We start from the raw sequence: 20,907 nt of genomic DNA on the forward strand, positions 1-20,907 counted from the left end.
GCCAGTAAAGATAAGAGAAGCATAATGAAAAATTGTCTAGCAGACGCGACAAAGAATTTTCAATTCTATTAAGGACACGGAGGCGAGGATTATGCTTCTCTTCACTTTACTGACATAAACAGCAGCCAATAAAAACTTTAAACTGGCATGACCCCGGAAGGACAACCCCCTCCAACAGTATGCACCAATCACTATCAAGTCCACTGTATAACTGTCCATGTTTATCAATACGACCTCCTCTTTCTTTGCGACACATCATCAGTCCAACAAGACCGGAGGCCAACGTGGCAACCATCGCATCCATCGTCGAGGAAGGCACCTCCCGCACCACGGCACAGAGTTCCAGAGCATAGACTGTTCACCTCATGTCTGCTTGTGCTGATCTCCTGAAACAAGAACATAAGTCGTAATGGCCATTCCCAAACTTGGAAATACAACAAGCCAATAACAATCATTCGGGTGGGTACAATAATTCATAAACCATACAACATTGCATGAAAATACAGATCTGCAAGCCCAGGTGGGATAATCCTCGCCTCCGTGTCCTTAATAGAATTGAAAATTCTTTGTCGCGTCTGCTAGACAATTTTTCATTCTATGTCAGTCCACGGAGGCTCAGATTATGCTAGTTTAAAGTTTATCCACCACCACCGAGGCCACATCCACAATAGGCTTATGATAAAACACTTTAAAGGTGGAATCAGAAGACCAATCTGCCGCAGTCATGATATCTTGAAGCCGAGAGCCGGCACCAAAGGATTTCGAGGCCATAGCCCCTCTCACAGAATGAGCCCCAAATTTAGAGGTATCAATACCCGCCAGGCCCAACAACCAGGTAACCCACCTGGCCAGAGTTGCACTGGTGACTGGGCGGAAAGGTTTCTGTAATGAAATCAACAGTTGACCAAAACCAGTTCTAAATTCCCTAGTACAATCCTCATATACCTTCAAACATTTGACCACACATAATTTACTGTGATGAGGAAATGCAGGATATGCAATACATTTTGTATGCGTTTTTGTACGCCTAGAGATCGTAAAAGAAACTCCCGTGGGAGTGAATACTCTACCTGATAAATCCAAGGCCCGAATATCTGACACTCGCCTGCATGAGACCAGGCAGAGGAGAAGTGTAAGTTTAGCTGAGAGCTGTTTGCGAGACAGACCCTCATTAGCCGGCCAGGCCGCCAAAAAACGTAGGACCACTGACACGTCCCAGAGTTCAGTATACCTGGGTTGAGGGGGCTTCACTAAGCGGACTCCCCTGACCACTCTGCACACCAAAGGGTGTTCCCCAACGGGCTTACCGTCAACATGCGGGTGCCCCGCGGAGATCGCCGATCGGAAGTTATTCACCGTTCGATAAGCCAGACCAGACCGCGCCAGTTCCGATAAGAAATTCGCTATGACAGTAATATCGGATCCCATCGGATCCCCCTGCCGTTCGTTACACCAACCAACCCATCGTCTCCAAGCTGACTCATATCGCTTGTGGGTGGAAGGTGCCCATGCCTGAGATAGGAAAAAGAGAGTGTCCTCTGAAACTCCCGGCATTTGCCAACGTCGCCGGAAAGTCTCCACGCCATGAGGGACAACTGATTCTGAAGGACCAGCGGGTGGGGAAGACCCACCGGGTCCGTGAGAAGATCCGGGAACGTCGAAATTTGCACTGGCGCTGCACAGGTGAGGCTCATTGCCACCGGGAACCACGCTTGTGCTTTCCAGCACGGTGAGACCAAGACCAATTCCGCATTCTGCCTCCGAACCTGAGCCAGAACTCTCGGGATCATGATAAAAGGAGGAAACGCATACAGAATGCCCGTCGTCCACGATTGAAGGAAGGCGTCCGAGCTGATCGCCAAGGGATCCGGGCGCCAGCTGTAAAACTGGGGAAGTTGCCTGTTGAGCCGAGAGGCAAAAAGGTCCACCACACACGGACCCCATTTGTGGTTCAATGCCCCGAAGATTCGAGGGTGCAATCTCCAATCGCTCGCATCTCTCAAGTATCGAGAGTTCCAATCCGCCGTCACATTGGCAGACCCCGGAATATATTCCGCCGTCACCGAAATTTGATGGGCCAGGCAATAATGCCAAAAGTCCTTGGCTATCTCCGCTAGGAGACGCGACCTGGTGCCTCCCAGGCGATTTATGTAGCGTACCGCGGACACATTGTCCATGCGGAGGAGAATACAACACGAAACTCCCTGAGGGGACAGAGTGCGGATCGCAAAAGAACCCGCCAGGAGTTCCAGACAGTTGATGTGGAGACTCAACTCCTCGCGGGACCACCGGCCCCCGGTCTCCACCGAGCCGCAACGGGCTCCCCAGCCCCACCGGCTGGCATCCGACTCTATCACCACTTCCGGGGTGGCCGCGAAAATGGCTCTGCCGTTCCACGCATCCATATGCTCTAACCACCAGTGTATCTCCGTACGTGCCTCCGCAGAAAGAGAAATCTGTTGGGCATAGGTCAGTCCCTTGCGCAAATGCAAGGCCTTCAAACGCTGCAGGGCCCTGTAATGCAAAGGACCCGGAAAGATCGCCTGGATCGAAGAAGCCAGAAGCCCTACCAGGCGTGCCAACGTCCTCAAGGAGATTGTCGGAGAGACAAGCGCTCTCCTCAACTCCTTCCTCACCGCCACCCTCTTCTTGAGGGGCAAGAGTAATTGAGCTTTCACCGAGTCCACCTGGAAACCCAGGAACTCCATCACCTGAGAAGGCTGCAAGATCGACTTCTGTATGTTCAGGAGAAAGCCCAAGTCCTGAAGGAGGTGGATCGTCCACGACAGATGGAGCGACACCACCTCCGGTGACTGACCTAAGATCAAGATGTCGTCGAGGTAAATAATGAGGCGAACACCCCGTTCCCTCAACGTCTGCACGATGGGTTTCATCAGCTTGGTGAAACACCATGGGGCGGACGACAGTCCAAAGGGCATGGCGGAAAATTCGAACCACCGATCGCGCCATTGAAACTGCAGGAACCGCCTGTGTGGAGGATAGATGGCCACTGCTAAATAGGCGTCCTTCAAATCCCTACGCACCATCCAATCCTGTTCCAATAGTATATCTCTCAGGAGGTGTATCCCCTCCATTTTGAAGTGTCGATAAACGACCCAGCCATTGAACTCCTTGAGATTCAACACTAGTCGATACCCTTGGTCCTTCTTCGGGACCACAAAGACGGTGCTGACGAAGCCTAGCTCGTGTGGGGAGGATTCCACAATCGCCCCCTTCTGGATCAAGGAGCATATCTCTGCATCGATGAAACTCTGTTCTGCTTGGGAAAAACACAGTGGACCTGGTCTCCGCCGCTGCATCGGGGAGGCATAAAATTCTATGTGGAAACCCTGTACCGTTTGTAACACCCAAGGGTCGTTCGTGAGTTGGCGCCACCTGTGGAGAAAAAGTGACAGCCTGCCCCCCACCATATGTTCTGATGGGCATAGAAGTCGTACCTGAGTAGGAGTAGTCTCCTGAGTTCGCCTGTTGTCCACGATAGTCTCCTCTTTGCCCCTTGCCACGACCTCCTCTATCACGGGAGGGGTAGAAGTTGGGACGTCGATTACCTCTGCCTCTCTGCTCTGCTCCACGAGAGGTCTGTGCATAACCTCGGCCGGACCCTCGACCTCTTGGGCGTCCGGCCCTATCAAAAACACCGCCATGGAGAACCCTCTTGATGTTGGACTGGGCCCTGTCTAATGCGGAGAAGGTGGCAACATATTTGCCCATCTCCCTGACAAATTTGTCTCCGAATAGCATACCATTAGCTAGGACACCAGGTTCGGAAGGGGCCATCTCCGCCAGCTGGGAGTCAAGTCTCATAAGAAAAGAGCGCCTCCGCTCTGTAGACACGGCCACATTTGCATTACCTAAAAAGCACATGGCACGCTGTGCCCATTCCAGAACCTCCGACACATTCAGCGGCACATTCCTATCCTTGGCTATCACCGCCGCGTCCAGAATCTTCGTTAGGGGACCGACGACATCCAACATTTTGTCCTGGACACCTCTCCATGCTCTATCCAGCCCCTTCTTTGGATCCTTCGCAAACTTGTGCATAAACGCCGCCATTGTGGGATCTAAATCCGGTGTGTCAGCCACCTTCCCTGTCAAGGATGGCCTGGGGCATTCGGAGCGCAACGTGGCCCTCACTCCATTATCGAAACCCTGACGCAGGTTGTTGCTCACATATTGTGCCACCTCAGGGCACGGTATCCACTCAGTGGACCGAGGGTGCACAATATTGTTTGGATTAAAAAGAAGATTCCTGGGTACCTGACCATCGTCCGCCTTTTGGGTGTGCTTCACCTTCCTAGATCTCTTTCTGGGGGCCACTGATCCCACCTCCGAATCAGATGAATCCGGCGGAGTCGGGGAAGAATCCCCAGACGTGTCATTCGCCATCGAGCCATGGTCCTTCAGGACATTCCTGGCCATTCGGGCCAACACCTGGGCCGAGGACTGAGAAGAGGTACCGCCCATCCCGGCAGACTTGAACTTTCTCTTTCCATAATTTTTAAGGGGCTTAGCAAAAGGCTTAAGAGCCTGGACTAGTGCAGTCTTCACTGACCCTTGGACGTGGGAATCCAGGGCCTCTACCAAATTCTCCTCCAAAAGCTCTTCTTGTGGCTCATAGTCTACATATTCATCATAATCTGCCCACTGGTTATCCTCCTCGGCGTAGTACGCCATAGCTCTGAAGCAGGGAGGTGTGGAGGAGCTTCAAGGGGGGGGAGTAGCCCAGGGGAGCCTCCAACACACACACAAACCCAAACAATCAAAAGCACTACAGGCAATGAGGCTGAATATTAGGTGGAAGGAGACCCCTATTTTGCACACTGTAAGCTCCCCTCGAGCAGAGCTCTAATGCGGATGCGCTCCGTTAAGCGTTCTACTGAGGCCAGGATTGATGCAGTCTGAAAGCGCGATGCGTGAGGAGCCGTTAAAGTGAAAAACGAAAGTCGGCTCCTCGCGCATGCGCAGTGCGTGTGGGGCCGGGCTCGACTGCCTCCTGCGCGCGAGCGTCTCGCGTCTGCCTCCTCCTGCTCCACCGCCCCCTACCGGTACACTGCCGGTCGCGCTACGCGCAGAAAACGCCCGCGCGGGCCGATAAACAATAAAACTCGAAAAAAGGCAATAAACACAAAGTCACCAAAACACCTCGACCACGAGCGGAGGTCCGCTCAGCACATATCATCACTGACGCGCGCGCGCGCCGTCTACAACCACCGCCCTTACACACATTACTCCCAAGAAAGAAGAAAAATAGAAGGGCACTTAACTCGCTGCTGCAGCAGCAAAGAAAGAGGAGGTCGTATTGATAAACATGGACAGTTATACAGTGGACTTGATAGTGATTGGTGCATACTGTTGGAGGGGGTTGTCCTTCCGGGGTCATGCCAGTTTAAAGTTTTTATTGGCTGCTGTTTATGTCAGTAAAGTGAAGAGAAGCATAATCTGAGCCTCCGTGGACTGACATAGAATCAGAGCCTCCGTGGACTGACATAGAATTGAAGAAATTACTAATGTGAACCCATTTATTTTTCGCGAGGAGAGGTGTCACCCTATGTAGGCGCCAGTTTCAGAACCAGTTTGTTAATTAACACCGGTCGGAGACCTGGCAGTTAAAGCTCTGACGCTGCCCTCTATATGACAATCGTCTCACGGACAAGGCCAGCCTGGGAGGAGAAAAGGCAGCCCTGCCATCAATCTTCAATAGTCTCATCTCCAGTTCAAACATGCCGCTTCCGATCTCTTCCCATTCAAAATGACTAAGCGTGTATTTAAGTGAGCGCAGTGCACGGCTGAGATGAGATGCCAAAGGTTCCCCTACCCATCCAAACTAGGGCGACGCTGTCGCAACCGCCAACTGACGCGAGACTACTCGTACTCGGGCACTACGGTCTTCACATCCAATCAGCACTTGGATAATGGAAAGCGCTCTGGGATTGGCTAAAGAGCCTCTAAAGTTCCAATCCTATGTCACCTTACACAGAACGCGTTCCTCCCACTCTCCATCGTCTCACCAGTATTTGTTCAGACGACAGATTGGATGGTATACGACCCGGAAGTGTTGAATTTATTGACAAATGACATCCGTTAAAAGATCAACAACGGACAACGGACATTAGGTTGATTTCACGGACGGTCCGTGCAAGTAGCTGACAGGTGGGCAGCTTATTCAGGCCTAAGGACTGATGTGACTGCAGTTGCCAGATCGGAACAGTAAATTTGGTATTTACTCTCATGCATGTTTTTAAGTGTTCATGAAATGTGGGTGGGTAATCTATCGCGGGGACGAGAGAATTGTGAAGGATAATACGTAGGGTTGAAAATAAACTGTGATCCCTGCAGGTTTTCTGTAAGCCTTCCTTAATTAGAGGGAGGGCATTGCGTAGGGCAAACTGGTTGCCTCCATCTCCACAAAGGGTGGGGGCCTAGGTTTTCCCAGGAAGCATAAGTTATGTTCACGTTATTAAGTGACGGGGTGGAGAAAGACTTTTTAATCAGCGAAATGCATAATGTTTCGTATTTTTCAGCTAGGTTCTAACATGACATTGCAGGCATCAAAAATAGAGAGACCCATAGTTTTTGGTTATGCGCTAGATACCTGAAGAATGTCCGCAATTTCGTAAATTAAATGACCACATGTGTTTGCGTTGCACTGCAGTTTGTTGTTAATGTGTATTTTACTTTTGTATTTTGCTTTAATACATATGTTGCACTTGATAATTAAACACTGTGCTTACTTGTGAGTGTACTCATTCCAAAATCTGAATGCTTTATATTTCCGCTATAGAAAATGAGTAGATAGACTCAAGGCTTATGCACAGGGCCACTGGAATTATGAAGTAGGGGATCACATAATTACGAGGCATGGTTGCCTAAGTTATGCACCAGGAAAAGGCTAATTACGCGCTCCCTGTATTGATAGTTTTTCTTCATAATTTAGTCATTTTTATACGAGGTAGTACTGTCTGGGCAGATATTTTACCTCTGTAGTACCAGGTTAACAACCAAATACAGACACAAGCAACTGAATAATGATGAATCTTTGTGAAAGACTTTCCACTGTTCATGAACACATGTCACGTTGTTAGCAGCGTTTGAGCTAGAACCTTTTTTATGTTAAAATCTATATATCAAGTAGCAGGTGATGGATTATGTGGCAAATGCGACGAATACATAATTATGTGGGGGGAAACAGGGCCACAGAATTGTAGAATTGCTGTGGCCCTGATCATGTATTTCAAATCCATAATTATGTGAGAGAGGCTGATCCACAGAATTGTATAATTCCAGTGCCCCTGATCATGTTTAGTTAATCCTTGACCTGGAAACTAATGGTGATGAGCATGTTGTAACCCAGCTGGGTTAGAAAGCTGAGCACCTGTAACACTGAAAGCAATTCGCATACTTCAGCATTGATTATTACAGTAATCACCTGATAATTTAATTCAAAAGACTTAAATTGCGATTATGGGCTAGATTTTAAGTTGGTAAATGCAACAGCCTTTTACCACCGTATATTTTCCAGTGAATCCAGGTGTAAACCAGTCCAGCAAGGGGTGCCACAGATGTCCTTGCTTTCATGACTCCTTTTCAATGTGTGCAAGCGCCTTCTCATTGCTATCTACCACCTTAATTTCTAGAAGTTTACCAGTGACTCCTAGATTTTGCTCTCCTTGGGAACCAATGATCAAATCAATATCCCTAAATGCCTTGAACATATATTTTCTTAGGAGAGGACAACAGTGTGGTGAGTAGGTCCACACGAAGAATTGGAGATACGTAGGTTTATTCCAAAAGAACACAGGAGCAAGGCAGTTCGCACCCTGCACAGGACTTGTACAACAGCAACTGACTCAGTAACCGTTGCAAGGTTAATGGAACCTTGCAGAGATTACGAGAGACAAAGAAGGTTAGAAAAGAAACAGTTCTACTATTGCGAAAAAAGAACATGACACATCTTCCTTCCTAAGAAAACACCAAAACACCCAAAAATAAATAACAGAAAGTAAAATATACTAACACACAAAATACTCCAGCCACTTGGGTTTGGAACATACTCTTTTCTTGTTAATAACGTCTCTAGAACTAGCAGTTTCATTATAAGATGTACCAATGGTTACATCGTTAGTATCAACAATGGAATTATCAGAAGTAGATTTTTCATTAACAGAAATATTGCCAGAAGAACTAACATTAGTATTGTCAGAAATTATCACTGTTTTCCGACACTACTTCCGATGTAGTTTCAACACCACCTCGTTCTCTCTCAACAAAATGATTGTTCACAATGTTTTTTTAAGGTTCAAATGTACAATAATGAGAAGAGTTAGTTTGGGTATAGTCATCATCAAAAGTGCAAAAGGGTAAAGGAGGAGTGGAATTTGCAAGTTTTTCCTTCTTTCCTCTGTAGATAGCTATTCTCATGATGTTCCAAACTTTGCTATCTCTCAAAAGCACAGCATTGCGTAAAACCTTCTTAACTTGCAAAGGATTAGAACATTGAGATCCACCTTTGCAAACTCTCCATGTTTTTTAAAACTTTCACCCACATGCTGCCTGAATGTCAACCACCCCTGAACTGAATTTATAATCAAAAGTACGTTTATATTGTAGATGTTTTTCCAGAATATTGTTTTTTACAGAACTCATAGAAATATTACGACTAGTACTTTTACGTAACCACTCAGGATTACATTTGGTCCTCTTGTTATTTCAAATGGAGACATTTTTAAAGCCTCATGAACATTGGTTCTAAATGTCCAGACAACTTTAAAAACTTGAAGTTCCCAATCAGTCCCTTTCATGCCAGCAATTTGAATAGCATTTTTAATTTTTTTGTTAAATCTATCACACATGCCATTCCCACTAGGGTTGTATAAAGATGTGGTTTTATGTTTTACACCTACTCTTTCAAAGTAACTTTTAGCTAACTTAGACCAAAATTGGACACCATTGTCACTAATGATTTGAACAGGAAGGCCTTCATTTATAAACACTTTGTCAATAAACTGTAGAACAGTAGCAGAACCAATGTTGTCTACGATGGAAATAGTGGGCCACCTAGAGAAAATGTCAATAATGGAAATAATATACTTCGGAGTGTCACCAACGGGTCCCATAATGTCAATAGCGACAGTGTGCCAGGGACCATCAGGAATAATAGGCTCACACTTCAGGTCTTAAAGTTTTAAGTGCTTTGTCAGAGTTAGAACAAATAACACATTCTCTGACAATTCTTTCAGCATTAATATCAATACCTGGCCACCAGTACCATTTTTTAAAACATTTTGTTTGGTCTTCAGTTTATCACAATGATTTTCGTGACATAAATTTAAAATAGGATTTCTTAGAGATGTGGAGGGATTGCTTTGTCTCCCCGGAATACAGTATTGTCAGTAATAGATAACTTGTTTCTTACCTCCCAAAATGGTTTAAGACTAGATGTAACCTTAGATTTCTCAGGCCAGCCTTGACAAATGAGGGAGATAAGAGAAACCAAATAATTTTCTTTCAAGTATTCATCTTCCCACTTTTCTTTTTTGATGCAAAAAGGACTCTCATCATGAATAAGTGCAACATGTAAAGAATCCCACTCATTAACAACACATTCATGAATGTCTAATGGTTTAACGCAGGCTGCACAATCTCAAGCTGCGAGTTCTATTGTCCCGGAAGGGGTGGGATAGATACCAATGCCCTGTTGAGAGAGCCTGGCTTGCAGTGTAGTGAATGTCTTGCTATTACTGTTTTGTGACTGAGAGGGGGAGGGGTACCGCGGACCCAATTGTTGATGGTGCCTGAGGGGAGGGTGCTTGTTTCCCTATTTCTTCGCCTACTTGACTCCGAATGACGATATTGCACTACTTACGTTTGCTTGTGTATCATTCCGTCACTCCTCGTCTATCTAAGCCAACACTATCACCACCTCAGTCATGATTGCTGTGTTGCTTGTCGCTCTCTCTCCCACGCTGGCATTTTCATTTTTGTTATGTTTGGAAATATATGTATCCCTTTGCCTTATCCTTGCATACGTGCGGTTCACAACCAGAACTGGAAAACGGAAAACTGGATTCTAAAATGTGTTACACCATCTGTAATGTTTTTGGTCACGTCTTCCGGATGCTTATTTTGTATAATGACTACAGATGTTGTCAATGTACTCTGTTTACTATTTGACTGTATGCTTATACGGACCAACCTGTTGCTAATAAAGAGATTTAAAAAAAAAATGAATGTATAATGGCATACGAGAAAAGAAATCAGCAAGAACATTGCTTTTGCCCAAACATATTCCAACTTGTAAATAAAATCCTGTAACCGCATTGACATCCTGGCAATCCTAGCTCAAGCCTTAAACAACCCTTCAGTAGTAAGTAATTTCACTAAAGGTTTATGATCAGATTTGACTGTGCATTCTTTGCCCCAAACAAAACTTCTGAAATGTTCCAAAGCCTAAACGACAGCTAACGTTTCTTTCTCTATGTCTGAAAACTTACATTCAGGAGGGGAACGGGTCTAGAAGCGTATGCAACGATTGATTTGATCCCTTTCTCATAAATTTGGGAAAGAACACCACCTAACCCGTTATTGCTGGCATCTACAGTAACAGGCTCTGTTTTGAATGGGTATCTTTATGTTTGGAAGACTGAATTATAGAACTGACAGTGAAGTAGTGTGGCTCACTGGTTAGAGGCGGCAGACCCGAGAGCAGAGGACGACCCGGGACCAGGGTTCGATTCCCGGCGCGGCAGGTTTCTGGACCAGGGTCAGCGGACTCGATAATTCTCTCGCCTCGGTGCCCACTCTGATCAGCGATCACACTCGGCAACTCTGGGCATTAGCTTGCCTCATCTTCACTAACGGCCCCACCAGACCGCCTGGGATGCCTGGTCTCACCCTGGAGATACCCATTAAGGGACCATCTCTCAGGGAAGCCAGGAAGGGTTTCGCAGCGGTCGAAGCGCCTTGGCACCCTCCGGGTAAGTAGTGCGCTATATAAATGCCTATACAACTGACAGTATCTATGGAAGGGTTTTTCTTGCCCCCTTTTTTCGTGCAGTTTTCATGCTGTAGCATACCAGTTTTGTTTACCTCCATTCCGACTCTTAAAAACGAAAATAGTAAAATGAGGCCATCCATAACGAAATGACAGCAAAATATACCTGTGTTGAATGATATGCAATAAACAGATTATCACATAAATATAAGGGAATGATTTTTGGTAAGTATATACGTTTAATTAAAAATATTAATGTTATACTGTTCTGAAATCTTGTGTTAAGTGAGAGCCAGAGGATTGCAAAAACAGGATCTGTGCACTCAGTTACAAAATAAAAGGCAGTAAACATCAAGACCACAACTCAATATCAGTTTGCTCTTTGCGAGTTGGTTGGGGTAATTGTTTTCATACTCTTATACAAAGTGTTTATTCTTAAACATTGTTAAGGGCTGATATACATTACACAAAGTAGAAGCAGTTAACTTACTCATGCTTAGAACCATACAAGACAAAACAAGAGAGTATATTTTACGATAACTTGAGTTTGAGGGAGGTGGAAATAGAATGTAAAACAGCTGCCTTGTCAAAGCTCAGAATATTTAAGTAATTGCAAAATATGCTGAAATGGAATCTCGGCTTTATTACCTTGATTAAAGAAGGGGGCCTATGGGGCATACAATATCTGAGAGTATGGAATTGTAAGATAGTTGAAGCCTTTGAAGATCTGTTATTTTTTAGCATCTCCTTTTGTAATTGCATTTACGTTAAGGGTACATAGAAAGCAATGACACCCTCATTCCTGGGTTTTACAAAGGGCTTTAATGAAGGAGGAAGCAACTACTTTTTTATTAATATTTTTAAATTGTTAATCTGATTTTATTTTTGTTTCTGGGGCATATTCAGATTATGTATTAATTTTTATATAGCACATACTGAAATTCATATCAAAGGGCATTTACAGAACACAATTTGTAAAAAGAAATTAATCCAAAAATGTATTACATTTACCTGTCTGTTTCTGAAGAAACAATTGATATATTTTCACTCTAGGTGAGTGATGAGAGGATACTCATTTGGATAATTGCTGTGTTTTGTAAATACTACTGGAAATAGAAAGTGGGATCTTCAAGGGAGGCAGGTATACAGTGATCCCGGACCAATATCCTTAGTATACAGGCTTTACCAACACCCCAGTGTCTTGTGGATACAAGAAATATTTTAAGTGGGCTGTGTGTTAATCCAATGGCAAAGAGACTATTTTTTCCCACTTGCACCATACTATTTTACAAACCGCTCTTCTTTGTTATGGATTACTAATTCATTTAAAGGCTTTTTTTAATTCATTTTATACATTTATCTGACACTGTCCATGCATTCTACCTTTTTGTACTGGCTAAAAACATTAAGTAGAGCCAAGTTTAAAATGTGACTGGTCTTTACAATATGATTTTAAATCGGTCAATTCTTTATAAACTGTATAATCTAAATCTCTGTGCCGGCACAAATGTTCTACAGCCCAGCGTTCCCCTTGTTCTCCCGAGTAAAATGATACCTCACTTGTGTGGGTGCCCAAAGCAGAACAGGCTAAAAATGTATTTTAAAAAATTGTAGCGTTTGGTATTCACAAAAAAAAGCACAGAGAATTCTACTGTTTTGGGGTCCTCCTAGTCACAGGCCTTTGGCCCACCCACACAAGTGAGGTATCATTTTACTCGGGAGAACAAGGGGAACGCTGGGTGGTAGGACATTTGTGCCGGCACGTAGATCCCACGCAAAAATGTATGAAAGTGTTTTTTTAACCTAATTTTAAGGTTTGCAGGGAATTCTGTTTAGGAAAACGTGGGGGACCCACGCATGCCATACCTTGCTGGACTCCCCCCGCATGTCTAGTTTTCAGAACTGTTTGGGTTTGGTACTTTTCCAAGATGGCTGCCGAGCACGGGGCAAAAAACTCAGGTGCCCCCCCCGCCCCCCACCCCAAAAAATACGGTAGTTTTGCTATAGGTAATTTTTAAGTCTCCACCGTACAATTTGGGCCTTTTCCAGTTGCAGCCACTATGCCTACCCATGCAAGTGAGGTACCATTTTTATCGGGAGACCTGGGGGAAATTTGAAGATCCACGCAGATTCCACAACTTTACCATCCTGAAATGTGAGAAAATAGTGTTTTTTTTTGGTGTGTGCAAAATTTGAGCTTTGCAGTGGATTCTTGGTAGGAGATTGATGAGGGACCCACTCAAGCCATACCTCGCTGGACTCCCCCGGGTGTCTAGTTTCCTGAAATGTGTGGGTTAGGTAGGTTTCCCTAGATGGCCGCCGAGCCCCGGGCCAAAAACTCATGGAAACCCCCTTGCAAAACAAGGTTGGTTTGTGATAGGTAATTTTTATGTTGCCTCATTAGGTTTTGGGCCCTTGCCTGTTGCGGGTCCTTGAGCCACCCACGCAAGTGAGGTACCATTTTTATCGGGAGACCTGGGGGAACGCTGGGTGGGAGGAAATTTGTGTGAGCCTAGTGATGCCACGCTTTCCCACACAAAAATGTGTGAAAAAACTAATTTTTTTCATCTAAAATTGAGGTTTGCAGGGGATTCTGGGTAAAGGAACTTTGGAAGATCCACGCAAGCCATAGCTCCTTTGAAGCCCCCGGGTGTCTAGTTTTCAGAAATGTTTGGGTTTGGCAGGTTTCCCTAGTTGGCCGCCGAGCCACGGGCCAAAAACTCGTGGGAACCCCCTTGAAAAACCATGTTGGTATGTGATAGGTGATTTTGATGTCACCTCATTAGGTTTTGGGCCCTTGCCTTTTGCTGGTCCTTGAGGCACCCACGCAAGTGAGGTACCATTTTTATCGGGAGACCTGGGGGAACGCTGGGTGGGAGGACATTTGTGTGAGCCCAGTGATGCCACGCATTCCCACAAAAAAATGAGTGAAAAAAACTATTTTTGTCAGCTACAATTGAGGTTTGCAAGGGATTCTGGGTAAAGGAACGTTGGAGGATCCAGGCAAGCCATAGCTCTTTGGAAGCCCCCAGGTGTCTAGTTTCCAGAAATGTGTGGGTTTGGTAGGTTTCCCTAGATGGCCACAGAGCACGGAGTGAAAAACCCATGTGACCGCCCTAGGAAAACCAAATAGTTTTGACAAAATTAGTTGTTTACTTCTGCAACCTGACAATTTGGGCGCAATATTGCAAGGAAAATATGACCGCCATTGTGAGTTTTGCAGGATATTGTGGATAAAATAACTTGTTAGATTTCACCAGAGAGACATCACCATGTATTCTCATGGGTATTCAACAATATCTACAATTGGTAGGTTATTCGTAGGTGGCATGTACACCTTGGCAGAGAGACTAAAAAGACCAAGATCCCTGCACAGCAATTTATTCCTCAAACACACACACATACTGGTTGGATTTGGCACGAGGGCAAGTGATGGTTCAGTATTTAACATTTTATTAACAAGCGATTTCACAAAAATGAAATGTACTGTCAATTACATGGACAAAAAAACTGAACCAATGACTCGCAGCTCGTGAGCTGTAAAGCCACTTCAAGGCACCAACCGCTTTACAGGCCATTATCACACCTTTCATACCTGATATACAGAAGACAATTCACACCACCAGGCACGAAAGCAACACATCACAACATTTAAAAAAAAAGGGACAAGGTGCTTCAAAAAGTAAAGAAAAATAGCCATTACTACACAGCTATCAAGTCATCAAACACACCCACATACTGGTTGGATTTGGCACAAGGGTGAGTGATGGTTCAGTATATGCAATTGTATTAGCAAGTGATTCCACAAAAAATGAAAAGCACTGTTATTAATTGAAAGGACGAGAAACTGAACCATTGACTCACAGCTCGTGAGCTGTAAAGCCACGACAAGGCACCAACCTCTTTACAGGCCATTCATACACCTTTCATACGTGTGACACATACATAACATTCACACCGCCAGCCGCGGACCCATCACATTACTACACTTCCACCAGCAGACCGCGGCATTCAAGGGCCCATCGCTTTCACACTCCCACATTCCTGACACAGCAAATACACAAACACATGGATTGCATGGAGTTGCGCTCACTAGCACTGTGTGTAGTGACCAGCAGTAAGTCACTTCTCACACACCGCCAGCCGATCGCCAGTCCACGCACACCACCAGCCATGCACCAGATCACGCACACCGCCAGTCAAGCACCAGACCACGCACACCGCCATCCAAGCACAAGTCCACACACACCGCCAACGAAAAGCAAGTCCACACACACCGCCAGTCAAGCGCCACTCGACGCACACCGCCAGTCAATGCCACTCCATGCACACCACCAGCGAAGCACCAGTCCAGGCACACCACCAGCCAAGCACCAGTCCAGGCACACCACCAGCCAAGCACCAGTCCAGGCACACCACCAGCCAAGCACCAATCCAAACACACCACCAGCCAAGCGCCACTCCACACACACCGCCAGCCAAGCGCCACTCCACACACACACCGCCAGCCAAGCACCAGTCCAGGCACACCACCAGCCAAGCACCAATCCAAACACCACCAGGCAAGCGTAAGACCACGCACACCACCAGCCAAGCACCAGTCCACACATACCGCCAGCCAAGCACTAGTCCACAGACACCGCCAGCCAAGCGCCAGACCACGCACATCGCCACTACACGCAAACCAACATCATATTTTAGAATTTGTTTTACATAAATAAAAAAACACAAACAAATTGCAAATTAATACAAATCTACTAACACAACAACTAAAACTAAATACACTACACAAATGCCAACTTTGTAACTGAACAATAAGTATTAAAGAATAGAGGCCAGGCAGTTCACTTTACCACTCATGGATGCTCCCAAAATTTCTTTTGCGTGTGGTACATTCTAAAACAAGCAGGTACACACAGCCCAGGGTTCGAAGGACAGTCGGGGCAGTACATACGAACTTCCTTCCGCAAACCTCTTAGCCAACAGACTCTACATCTCCGACTGGGAAAGTCTTTTGAGGAAGTAGGAGGAATTTGATCAGGAAAGTGGCGATCTTTCAATCTGGCAACATCCTCCACCATTCCAACTCTAGGAACACTTGCCTGTTCCACTAAAACAAGGCTGCCTATTACAGACTCCTGAAACTTTACAAAAGTCCTCTTTGACTGAGGACAAGAATCCTGGAACACAACAAAAGCATTAAAGGTTGCCAAGTGGAAAAGATGGATAGCCAACTTCTTGTACCAAATGTAAGCCTTACGAAGAGAAGCATACGGTTCCAACATCTGATCTACTCTGTCAACACCACCCATGTGCCTATTATAGTCTTCAATGCTCACAGGTTTGTCCGCTTCTGCAACCTGACCCCAAACAGTCACCGGTTCAGTTCTTTCATCATGTATGGTAGGCTACATGTAAACATCTCTCCTGTCTGAATTCACAGCTAGAAGCTCCTCGCAACGCAATGCTCTGCACTGACCCCGGGCAAGCTTTTGACAAACAAGTTCTTTTGGGAAACCTTTACGGTTAGAGCAGATTGTGCCACAAGCAACAGTGTCCACTTTGGCCAAGTCCCTGAACAACCGCACACCAGTGTAGAAGTTATCAACATATAAATGATGGCCTTTGTTAAATAATCCTCTACCAAGTTCCCACACAATTTTCTCGGTCACTCCAAAAGTGGTGGACAACCGGGGGGGTTAATACTGGATTCCTTACCGGTGTACACCCTGAAATTAAAGACATATCCAGTCCGACTGTCACACAGCATATACAGCTTAATTCCATAGCGTGCCCTCTTACTAGGAATGTATTGCCTAAAAACCAAGAGGCCCTTGAACAACAACAAAGACTCATCCACTGAAATTTCTTTCCCAGGAACATGGATCTCAGAAAACCGATCAACAAAGTGATCAATGACAGGCCGAATCTTGAAAAGACGGTCACAATCCGGGTGAACGTGTGGCAAAGCTGAACCATTATCGACAAAATGCATCATCCGAAGCAGAAGCAAATACCTATCACGACTCATGACTGCCGTAAATATAGCAGTTGCCATCAAGGGACTAGTAGACCAATGTGAAGCCATTGATGGCTTCCTAAGCAAGCCCATCAAAAAGGTTAAACCCAAGAACTTTTTCATCTCTTCCAGATTTGTGTTAGTCCACCGGGCAGCTCTAGCGTGGGGCTTAAGGCTGGCACAGTTCTCCCTCAAAACCAGTTCTGCATACAAATTAGTCTGCTCTACAATCTCAGGCAAAAACACATCATCCATAAACAACTTGAAAAAATCGATTGGCAAAAAGTTTTCAGTGTTCACCCTACACCCTGGAACACCAGTAAATTCAGGCAATGCCGGCTGCACCATGCCTGGGCAACTCGAAGGTCAGAACTTTCAACGAGAAGTCTTGCAGCCCCAGGCTGCCGCCCAGCTGCCTCTTGTCTCACTACACCATCTGGAAGTCTAGCAGCCCAGATGCCTCTTGCTGCACTATCGGCACAGCAATGTCCTTCGCAACCACAGGCACTTCATCCACACTAAAAGTAGCTTCATCAGCACTCAGAATATCTTCATCATCAGATGAAGCCATGTGTAGAGAAAACTCACTACCTGAATCTTCACCTCCCACCTCTGCCTCAGAATCAGAGTCACTCTCTGAACCATGGTCAGAGGAAGATTCAAAAAGCATTCCAACAACTTGCTGAGCAGTAATCCGGCGGCTAGCCATTATCCTTACTAAAAAAGGAGACTGCACAAACAACTCTACAACCAAAAGTGTGCAAAGCAAGTAAAAAAAATGTAAGCCTTTATCACAAAGATCTATATACTGAAAAAATATACAACTCACTTACAAGTGACCGGTACACTCACCAGCACCTACTCTGCAAAGACACAGCAAATAGGCAACGATATCCCACTAGAAAGAAGAAGAAAAAACCTTACATCTACAGAAAGCAAAGTACACATCAAGCACAAATGCAAAACATGTTTTACAATCACAAAAACCAAACTAACACTTTGCAAAAAAAACATTTACATTAAAATTGTACAAAAAAGGTCTCTTACCAAACACATGCAACTACACTAACAGCAGAGCCACCAGTAACGGAACCGCACACTGCAACAGTCTAAAGAGAAAAAAAAACAATACACATTACAACAGACTGTCACAGGGTATGTCACAAATGGGATGTCTGGCCCCATGGGGGGCAGAATATAAATCTTTTAAAATTTGGCCCCCCTGGAAGCAACCCTTGCCCAGAGGGGGCAGAATATATTTTTGAAAAAATATGGGCCCAAGGAAGCGACCCTTGGCCAAGGGGTCGATTCCTATACAAAAAAAAAACAATCCCTGGTATCTAGCGGGCTTTTCTAAATAAACCAAAAAGCATCCCTGGTGTCTAGTGGGGGCATTTCTGGTGCAGGATCGCGACGCTATGCGCGATCCTGCACCAGGAATGCCCTGCATTGGGACATCAGGGGAGAGGAAACACTGTTTCCTCCCCCCCCCGATGCATCAAGACACCGAGAAACGGCCCCCCGCCCCACCGGAGACCAAACACCGACCTGTCTGCTTGGACGCGCTGGAAACAAATGGCTTCCTGATGATGGCGCGCGCTAACGTCACCAGGAAGCATGGGGGGGGGCCGGGGGTGGCAGCGGAAAGTCTTCCACTGCCACCCCTGCATCAAAGATCAGGATCGATGCCCCAGGGTGGGCACGCCAGCGCTCCCCCTGAGGGCTGTGCCGATGACGGAGCGGTTCCGTCATCAGCACAGCCCAACCGACGCTGATGACGGAACCGCTCCGTCATCAGCGTCGAAGGGGTTCAGTAAATGCAATGGATTATTGCTGTGGTCCAGTGTCTTTATACTTGGAAGACTGAATTATAGAGCCGACAGTACCTGTGTACGGGGTTTTCTTGCTCCCTCACGGGCAGTTAGTTTGGATGCTGTAGCATACCTGTTTTTTTAAGGCACCTACTGATGGGTCTTCTGAGAGACGTTCTTTATACTTCATATTCGAAGTTCTTGTTTTTATAGACTTGTCTTGTTATCGCAACACAGTGTTTTTTCAGTATTGTTGAATGTTGCACTGATATTATCACAAATTGGTAGACAAGGGGTCAGTGAGCCTAAAGAGGTTCAGTACCCTAGCTCCCAATTGCAAGCCTATAGTACACAACAGTGTAGCTATTCCTAAAGAGGTAACAAAACAAAGGTAGGAAAAAACAAAAAGATGCGGGATGGGGGGAGACTTCCTTATTAGGAAGTGATACCCTCACACCTGCAAAGATGTCATTGGGTGTTTTTTGCCCCGTGTGGGGTCGGCACTGCAATATCCCACGGGCCCGCAAGAGGGCTCTTTGGTGGAGATCTTTTAAAGTAAAAACTCTGTGAGGGTGAGTGCAAGTGTATGGAGCAGGTGAAACTGTGGGTTAAAAATATCACAGAGGTACCCAACGGCTGAAATTTATTCCTTGGTCCCCCTAGTAAGGTTAAAAAGCAATAGCTAAACTGTTACTTCCCAACAATGAGCAAACACAATTTACTCGTGAGTGCAAGTGGTGTGGGTGGGGTCTACATGTTTCACGCCCTATTGGTCCAGGAGGGGATCCATGGCGTTTCATCAGGACCGAGGGGTATGTGTACTAAAAAACTCTGCCTACCCAGATTCGGGGTGAAGGTATCACTAGATTACAAACCTGTACACTCGTAAAAGTGAGAACAATGAAACCGGTTAAGGAAAAACCTTTGTGTTAAATAAGCTAAAAAGAATCAAACCTGTGAGAGAAAGAAGAAAAAATAGGGTAAGAATAGAACCCCGTAAATTATCTACAGGGGCTACAAAACGGCGTATTTTTACAAATAACTTGCTCCAGGTGCAATATGGCCCTTTTGCATTGCATGGTGTCGCTCATTCTGAGATCTAGAGTGAGTGACATGCATTCACGTGCTGTTTAAAAGTATATTAACAGGTACACAAGATTAACAAAGACACACATAAGTTGTAGGTGATGTGTGCGCACTGAGAAAAATTCTTATATTGTGAGGGATTCAATGCTTACACTCATTTTGCAAGGCTCGTGCTCCTAGGTCAGAGCAGGCACTCGTATCTAGCTCGCGGTAAGAGATATGCGGTATATGGGTGATGAGGGGCTCATTATTAAAAACAGAAAATGGGCAGTTTTGAATGTGGTCTGACCGCTTGGCATACTGTACTCACAGTTCTCTTTGCGGTAGTTGGTATCGTCACCTACCCCTATGCCTGCTCGCCTGGAAGGACCTGATCCTCTGTCCGGAGCTGGTTAAATGGCAAACCCGGTGCCGACAGGGGTGTGTGTGGGTGGGGCGTTGGGGAAAGGATAAGGGGTTGGGTGCCAGTAATTGGAGCTCGTCGCCTGATCCCGTGGCGGCCATCTTTAAATGATAAATGCGACTGCCCAGGACCAAGGCTACTATGCAAATAGTGTTGGTTTTTTTGGGTTGCAGAACATCAACCCTGTTTTTCAGCCTCCAAATAAACAGGCCTCCACCCAAAAGTATTGTAATGGAGGAGTACAAACAGACTTTGACAAATGGCTTTGCTTTGTTTATGGTGACTAGCTTTTGTTTGAGCTTTAAAAAGTGTTTTTCAGTGTAAGGTGGTGATTTTGTAAAGTTGCTTTGTGTTGAACACAAATAATAGTACAGGTTTTTTTTTCCACAACAAATTTTATTGGTGACAGCCGTAACTGTTCTAGTGTGTCCAGGTTCCCACGTAGTAGAGTATACATAGTAGCATTAATGATGTCAAATTTTTTATTCCAATACAACAATTGAAAAACTAATGTAATCAAACCTATTTTCCCCACAGTAAACAGTAGTGTCATACATTTGGTATAAAGTTGAGTGCA

General features: G+C 45.4%; 1 protein-coding gene and 1 pseudogene across 4 annotated transcripts in view; one reads left to right on the forward strand and one right to left on the reverse strand.

Moving 5' to 3' along the window:
* Positions 1-363: 363 nt before the first annotated feature.
* LOC147701673 (uncharacterized) lies at positions 364-4,407 on the reverse strand (annotated as a pseudogene).
* A 1,627-nt stretch (positions 4,408-6,034) lies between these two features.
* Positions 6,035-20,907, forward strand: part of PPP6R1 (protein phosphatase 6 regulatory subunit 1) — a 1,178,344-nt gene continuing 1,163,471 nt past the window's right edge. For 2 of the 4 annotated variants that reach the window (XM_086930307.1, XM_086930306.1), the window contains exon 1: positions 6,095-6,237. The gene's annotated coding sequence lies outside the window, so the exon portion shown is untranslated. Of the gene's footprint in view, positions 6,238-20,907 lie in introns of all 4 variants that reach the window. The other 2 variants (XM_086930305.1, XM_086930304.1) reach the window with 2 other exon arrangements.

The sequence above is a fragment of the Lissotriton vulgaris genome, chromosome 7 (assembly GCF_964263255.1).
Source record: "Lissotriton vulgaris chromosome 7, aLisVul1.2, whole genome shotgun sequence".
Lineage (NCBI taxonomy): Eukaryota > Metazoa > Chordata > Amphibia > Caudata > Salamandridae > Lissotriton > Lissotriton vulgaris.